The sequence below is a fragment of the Puma concolor genome, chromosome C2 (genome assembly GCF_028749965.1).
Source record: "Puma concolor isolate L17-30 chromosome C2, mPumCon1.1.hap2, whole genome shotgun sequence".
NCBI classification, from domain to species: domain Eukaryota; kingdom Metazoa; phylum Chordata; class Mammalia; order Carnivora; family Felidae; genus Puma; species Puma concolor.
This window is the reverse complement of record NC_141675.1, coordinates 144,205,313-144,212,957: the sequence shown is the minus strand read 5'-3', so window position 1 is coordinate 144,212,957 and position 7,645 is coordinate 144,205,313. Positions and strand designations below refer to the sequence as shown.

General features: G+C 39.7%; 1 non-coding gene across 1 annotated transcript; it reads right to left on the bottom strand.

Annotated features, from left to right (window-relative positions):
- Window positions 1-539: 539 nt before the first annotated feature.
- Window positions 540-643, bottom strand: LOC112850542 (U6 spliceosomal RNA). Its single transcript, XR_003222665.2, has one exon. It is a non-coding gene; the product is annotated as a U6 spliceosomal RNA (small nuclear RNA).
- Between the last annotated feature and the right edge of the window lie 7,002 nt (window positions 644-7,645).

The following is a 7,645-nucleotide window of genomic DNA, read 5'->3' as shown; positions in this document are numbered from 1 at the left end:
CCTTCCTTCCTTCCTTCCTTCCTTCCTTCCTTCCTTCCCTCCCCACCACCAGGTTTTCTTTCTTGGTATGCTAATGCCTTAATCTTTCTGTATTCCATTCATTTTGGTTTCAAACATTAGAAGCAAGTACCTGATTTGACTTATTTCCATTATGGGCTGAGTTTTGCTGTCCTTGCCACCTTCCTATGTTGTAGTCCTAACCCCCCAGTTCTCAGAATGAACTGTATTTAGAGATGGGTCTCTAAAGAAGTAATTGCAGATGAAAAAGGTGATTGGGGTGGGCCCCAATCTAATGACTGGTGTCCTTATAAGAAGAAATTAGAGCCCAGACACATAGAGGGGGAAGACCCTGTGAGGACACAGTGAGAAGCCAAGAGAGTCCTTGAAAGCAATCAGCCCTGCATACCTTGATCTTAGATTTCTGAGCCTCTAGAGCTGTGAGATAATAATTCTCTGCTGTTGAAGCCACCCAGTCTGTGGTCCTTTGTTACAGCAGCCCCAGAAAACTAACACATCCGTGTAGATTATTATTATTTTTCTTAAATATGGAACACTTCAAGAATTTGCACTTCCTCCTTGCACAGGGACCATGCTAAACTTCTCTGCGTCATTCCAGTTTTAGTATATGCTGCCGAACCAGTGCTCCCGTTCGATTATTTAATACCCAAATTTACCAGAGTTTTTTTTTTTTTTTTTTTAAATTGGCTGTTTTGGACTGTCACAGTGCACTCAGAAATTGTGACCGCATTTGCGTGTGTGAGCAGACACTGAACTACCTACAGAATTTCTGAACAGTTTTATGGCACTTCTGACGGTACGACACATGAATTCATTCTCATCTATAATATCGCTGCTGTTCATAAGCATGCTCAGGAATCAGAACAGTCTTAACAATGGTGGTGGTGAATGGGGGGGGAAGGAAGGAACCCCGCGACCAGAGATAAAATTTTGGTCTACAATGTCCTCTTCCTGTTTAACTGGCATAGCTCTTCTTCCTCAATATCACAGACGCAGGTGATAGCGCTCATTAAAAACCCTGTATTTGGGTGAAAATAGCGAAATACTGCAGATGGCAGCATGACATCAAACATGATTATTTTAGAGCAAAACTACTGCCTCATTTAGAGCAAAACTACTGCTTTCCTTTTTTTGTTTTTTCTTTTTTCCCCTTTTTCTTTTTTCCTAGTGGGTAAGTTACTGGAACCTTTTAAAAAATGATTATTTATGGTGCAAACTTGGAAAAGCAATTATGCCTGTTTTTCAAGCTCTCTTCATGGCCTGGGTTTACCAAGTACCAATCAGCAACATCCCCTTGAAAGGCCTCTAGGCAAATACATTCTTATTCTAGCTACCCACTTGGAGAACCCCAACTTGGATTTGAACATATTTTGAAATTAAACTTCAGAGATGTTCCCAGCCTTCTTTCAAGTTCCTAAAGATAAGTTTACCAAATGTTAAAGTAATAGTTATTCTCAGAACTCACAGCAATGGAGTGATAAGACTGAGAACTGCCTTTTAGACTGTGGCTCACATGCTACTCTGTAATGGATGGAAGTGTTTGCCCCCATTCATTTTCTTTTTTTTTTTAATTTTTTTTTTAGCGTTTATTTATTTTTGAGACAGAGAGAGACAGAGCATGAACGGGGGAGGGTCAGAGAGAGAGGGAGACACAGAATCTGAAACAGGCTCTAGGCTCTGAGCGGTCAGCACAGAGGCTGACGCGGGGCTCAAACTCACGGACCGCGAGATCATGACCTGAGCCGAAGTCGGACGCTTAACCGACTGAGACACCCAGGCGCCCCGCCCCCATTCATTTTCAAAATAGTTGCTTCAGGGAACTCCAATAAGGATCATTGTCAGTAAAATGTAAAACTCTAAACCTGGGGCCAGCAAACTTTTTCTCTATAGGCCCAGATAGTAAATATTTTCAGCTTTTTGGGCCACATGGCCTCTATCATGCTCTGCTGCTGTACCCTGAAGCAGCCTCAGACAATACACATACCAATGGGCATAGCTGTGTTCCAATAAAACTTTATTTACAAAAGCAGGCAGGCAGATTTGGCTCTGGACCAGTGTTTGCCAACATCTGCTTTAAACCTGGGCCTGCTGTCTCTCTGAGGAAGACTTTGTATGGAGTGTTTAAATTCATCTGTACACTTTGCCTTCCCTCATTTTTTTCTCCTCTAAATGTTGCTATTTTCCACACATATTTCAATTATGGCCTTATGTCATCTTTTTTGGAGGTAAAATGTTGGGTTGGGTGGAGTACGGAACTGACTGTTGAGCTTGATATTGTAGATCAGGCTAATCATGATGTTGACCTGGGCATATCTCATTTTTAATTTTTTTACATTTTTTTAATTTAAAATATTTTTTTTAATGTTTACTTATTTTTGAGAGACAGAGAGAGAGAGAGAGAGAGAGAGAGAGAGAGATGCAGAATCCAAAGCAGGCTCCAGGCTCCGAGCTGTCAGCACAGAGGCTGATGTGGGGCTCGAACCCGTGAATCATGAGATCATGACCTGAACCAAAGCTGAATGTTTAACTGACTGAGCCACCCAGGCACCCCTCATTTTTAAATCTTATTTCTTCCCATGGAATCCATCTGGATTGGGTTCAGTCTTAGGGATAAGAGTTTGGGGTTGGGATTGTGCTCAGAACTGGCTCAGTAAGTATGAAGGTAATGGGGAAAATGCTCTTTAGGTATCTTGGGGGTAAAGCATGTACCTATTAACCAAACAACCAGCTTAGGGAGTAAATCACATTAGTAATTGTATTAGAGATCACGTACATATACATTTATGCATTTATGGACAGAACCCTAGCTGTAATGATATGCATTAAACATATGCAGTGAATTCTCAAGAAGTCAATATATTTATTAATATATTTAATCAACAATCAGGTCCCATGGGTGCTAATTCCACATACAGTCCACTTGAGGTCATTTGCTAATGTCTGGTCTCTAGTGGAAGATGGCTTAGATGTAGATAATGGTGATGAATGTGAAAATCAACAAACATGAGCTCCTCAAAGCTAATCTTAGGCAGACCTGAGCTCTGAGAGACCCCAAACTGTTTTGCTTCTTGAAGAGATTCCCTTGAGGGAATTTACCTGCTAGGTTATTTCTCACCTATCCAGACTGGAGCAAATCCCAGAGGACTAAAGCAAATAATTTCCAGGAATTCACTCTGGTAAACTTCTTCTGGGGTGGGTAGAGATGGAGGGATGCTTTGGCTAGCTCCTGACCTCACCTTAATTCTACCCTAAGCATCTGAGTGAAGCCTTTGAATATGAAACTGAGACTGGTTAAGGGTATCTCTTCTTTCACACAAAAGCCCCCAAACTACACTCTGTGCAGATATACTTTGTATAGATTAGAATAAAATTCAATTTTATTAGAATAAAATTCAATAAAATTCAATTAGATCTATACTTTGTATAGATGAATAAACGCTATCATTTATATGTGTAGTCTGATACTCATTGACTAAAACTAGGCAGAAATATGGCCAACCAGCCTTCAAATGTTGACCTGGGGTCATTGGAATTCCTGCTTTATGCCAGTTCTCACAGGGAAGGAAAGGCATTCCAGAGGCTTACCTGTACAATCAGGGACTTTGTCTATTTTCATCTTTCTTGACAGTTTGGAAATCTTATTGCGTTGTCTGGGTTGCAGAAATAGACAAAACTAAATAGAGAAATCTGCTTTGTGGGAACAGACTTGGAAAGTGTGGTTGCTAAGATAGTGATAGGCTTTATGTAGGGGGAATTTCCATTATAATTATACTCAAAGAACCAGAAAAGTGAATTCACATGAAAAACATACATTGGGTACTTGGGAAGTGTGCTTTCTGTAGACAGGTTGTATAAAGCCACATCGAGAGAATTCTCCAGAGGAAGACTTGAGAATTTGCTCAAGGCTTTGGGATGAAAAATACTGCTAAGTTGTTTTAATTATTGGGTGAAATGTGATGGCAAGAGGGAAAAAAATATACAAAGTGGATTTATTTTCTCATGCTCCATGGATAATTTTTGGGAAACATTTTCCTTTTCCACCCTTATTTGACAAGCTTTGGATATGTATTTTCACTGCATACCTAAACATCTTTCTTAGGTTCTAGAACTGTGCTGCCCAATATGGTGGCCACTAGCCCCATGTTGCTATTATGCACTTAAAATGTGGCTACTGTGACCAAGGAGCTGAATTGTTAATTTTATTGAATTTCGGTTACTTTGAATGTAAGTACCCACGTGTTATGATTGGCCACTTTATTGTGGCAGCACAGATCTGGAACATTTCCATCATCACAGAAAGTTCTGTGTAGATAATGCCCTGTTCTACTGTGTGAGAGATCACATTTTTATCCACAGAGTTGTTTTTCATATTGAAGACTTGATTTTCTCCGAGCTAACAAAGTGTAGAAAAGAAGGCTATGAAGAAGGTAACTTTGGTCCCATTTTATTCAGACAGTACTAACATTTTTTCAATATGCTTTCCTCCTGTTCTGAGTAATTCTATTTATTTTTATCTGTAACATTTTATATTTGTTTTTTCTTTCTAATGAAGTCAAATACGAATATAGTAATTTCAGGAAAGTCTTTTTTAATTAGGTGTGCTTGAAATATTTTCACCAATCCTCCATGTGATAGCTGAGTAACCAATTCCATATCCTCAGTGAAAAAGTCAAAAAAGAGAGGGAGTCATTTTCTTTATTTGTGCTAAATATGAAAATGCTGTGGTTTAGCAACAGAAAATTCAGAGGGAGGAAGCTTTTGAGGTCTTCAGAATGGAGTCAGAGATGGGCATGTTAACTTACCTTCCTGCTCTCTTGTAATTTCTCAAGAGGATATCTGTGAATATCTAATTTAGGCTTTTTTTCTGTTTTTGTTTTTGGTATTTTATTAAATACACATTAGCTTCAGGAAAAAGAAGGAAAAACCTTTATTTTTATTTTTTAATTTAAAATTAAAAAAAAAAATTAGGGGCCCCTGGGTGACTTGGTTGAGCGTCTGACTCTTGGTTTTGGCTCAGGTTAGGATCTCAGAGTTTCATGAGTTTGAACCCCAGTCAGGCTCTGTGCTGACAGTGTGGACTCTCCTTGGGATTCTCTCTTTCTCCCTCTCTCTCTGCCCCTCCCACACTCATGCTGTCTCTGTCTCTTTCAGAATACATAAATAAACTTTAAAATAAAATAAGCTAAAATTAACAAAATTAAAATGTATTCAGCGTACATCAGCTCTTTCCCCTTACACGCACACAAAAATCCAGAAAGTTTTTGATACACTTTTACATATTTGTTTTCCTATTTGAATAATGGATAAAAATTGAACAATAGTTTACACATTGATGTCTGGAGGATGTGTAAAAAACTTGAAATATGTTGACAGAAAAATTTCTCAGCAAGCACATTTGAGTGGACAGTACATTTCTTTGTTTCTCAAGGTCAGTTTTGCAGCCCAAGAGACTATGGACCTGGAAATTCATGAAGTATTGAAGGGACTTTAATTTTTAAGTCATGGTTTACAACCTTATGTTAGTATATTTCAGGATGTATGTAATGATCTCAAAATGGTTATATACCATCAAAATGGTGACCATAATTTTCTTATAATTCCATCAGGAAAAACAAATTGAAAGTGAAATGCATTAAAATTACTAGGGAGCAGGTGCCCTGAGGGAATTAATCCTGTTTTGTTCCTTAGGTAAATCCGAGTGCCCCCAAAGTGCCTCTGCTGTATTTGGTTTCTATAGATTGAATCCATGTAGTTTTATTTTTTATTAAAAAATGTTTTTAGTTTATTTTTTGAGGGAGAGAGAGAGAGAGAAGGGGAGGGACAGAGAGAGAGGGAGAGCGAGAATCTCTACACTGTCAGTGCAGAGCCTGATGTGGGGCTTGAACTCACAAACCATGAGACCATGACCTGAGCTTAAACCAAGAGTCAGAGGCTTAGCCAACTGAGCCCCCAGGCACCCCTAGAATGAATGCATTTAAATATGAGAGTCAGCTTGTCTATTATTATGGAGTAAGAAATGCTATAACCACAAGAACATTGGGGAGTGGGGCCACCTCTGCATGATTTTCGAGGCTGGAGACCCTACTGTCCAGAGAGGCACATGGTGATTCAGGATAACAGCCCTATGAGCCAGGCTTAGGCTCCTGCTCTTCCCATGTGATTGTTTCCTATATTGCAGACAGTTTGCTGAAAGGCAGATCCAGTGTTAGAGACCAGGCAGGGTTAACTGTCCCTCCTGGAATTTAAACTTTAAAGAGCTGCCCCGCTTTCTGATTGATGTCAGGGAGAAGCAAGAAAGTCTAGGAGAGTCATTCTCCAGGTCCACCTCAACACCCAGCTTCGCATTCCCTCCCCTATCTTGTCTCATCTGTAGATTGTCAGAAAAATGCATCAGCAGCATTGCACCCTGCTCAAAAGATTGCCAACACCTTCTCCAAATAATAGTGATCAACATATTTAATAGACTTCAGCTGTCTTTTTGGGAGATCTGGCACCGAACTTAACTGAAAAAGAGAGTCAGATTTTTAAAAAGAGGCACTGCTTTATTGCTTAAATGTGGAAATAATAGAGACCACCAGCTGAGCTAATAGTTTTTCAAAAAAGAAAGTTAAACATGTCCGTTGCCGCTTCAATAGCATACACATAAATGGAAAGTGACAAAGGGGAGTAATATGTGAAAAGGGGCTCGAGTTTGTCCCCCAGACATTATTATTCAGAGCTCTCTACCAACAACAGTGATCTGCATCTCATCTGAAGAAGCTAAGAAACAGTCTGCAAACCCTCCAACCGTGTGCTATCTTCAAATAAATAAAAGCACAGTACAATTCACTTTTCAACGTTTCCTTCCCTCCCTCCAACCCTCTCTTGCCTGTATTTCTCCCTGAAAGTGATTCTTGACTTTGCACTTCCCTCTTGCCCTTGGATGCTGGCTGGACTCCAAGCAGCAATGGAAACTTGTGAGTTTGGCAGACCTGACTTGTGAAATTATGCAGTTTGGTACATTTAGTCTATTTAGCTGAGATGTGAGAGCAGTGACGTGATGTATTCAGGGAAAGGCATGATTCTTGACAGCTGTTGAGAGTCCTTAAAAGAAATATATGTTCCCTATAAGCTTTCATTCTAAAGTTGGTACACACCTCCAAGGTGGCCCAGAAATCATACAGCAGCCCTTCTCTCTTTCTCCCCTTTTCTCTTTTCTTCCTTCCTTCCTTCCTTTTCTTTTTTCTTTTCTTTTCTTTTCTTTTCTTTTCTTTTCTTTTCTTTTCTTTTCTTTTCCTTTTCTTTTCTTTTCTTTTCTTTTCTTTTCTTTTCTTTTCTTTTCTTTTCTTTCTCTCTTTCTTTCTTTCTTTCTTTCTTTCTTTCTTTCTTTCTTTCTTTCTTTCCTTCCTTCCTTCCTTCCTTCCTTCCTTCCTTCCTTCTTTCTCTTTCTTTCTTTCTTTCTTTCTTTCTCTTCCTTCCCTCTTTCCTTTCTCTTTCAATTCTTTTTTCTTTCTTTTATCTTCTCTTCCTTCTCCCTCCCCCTCCCCCTCCCCCTCCTCCCCCTCCCCCTCCTCCCCCTCCCCCTCCTCCTCCTCCCCCTCCCCCTCCTCCTCCTCCTCCTCCTTCTTCTTCTTCTTCTTCTTCTTCT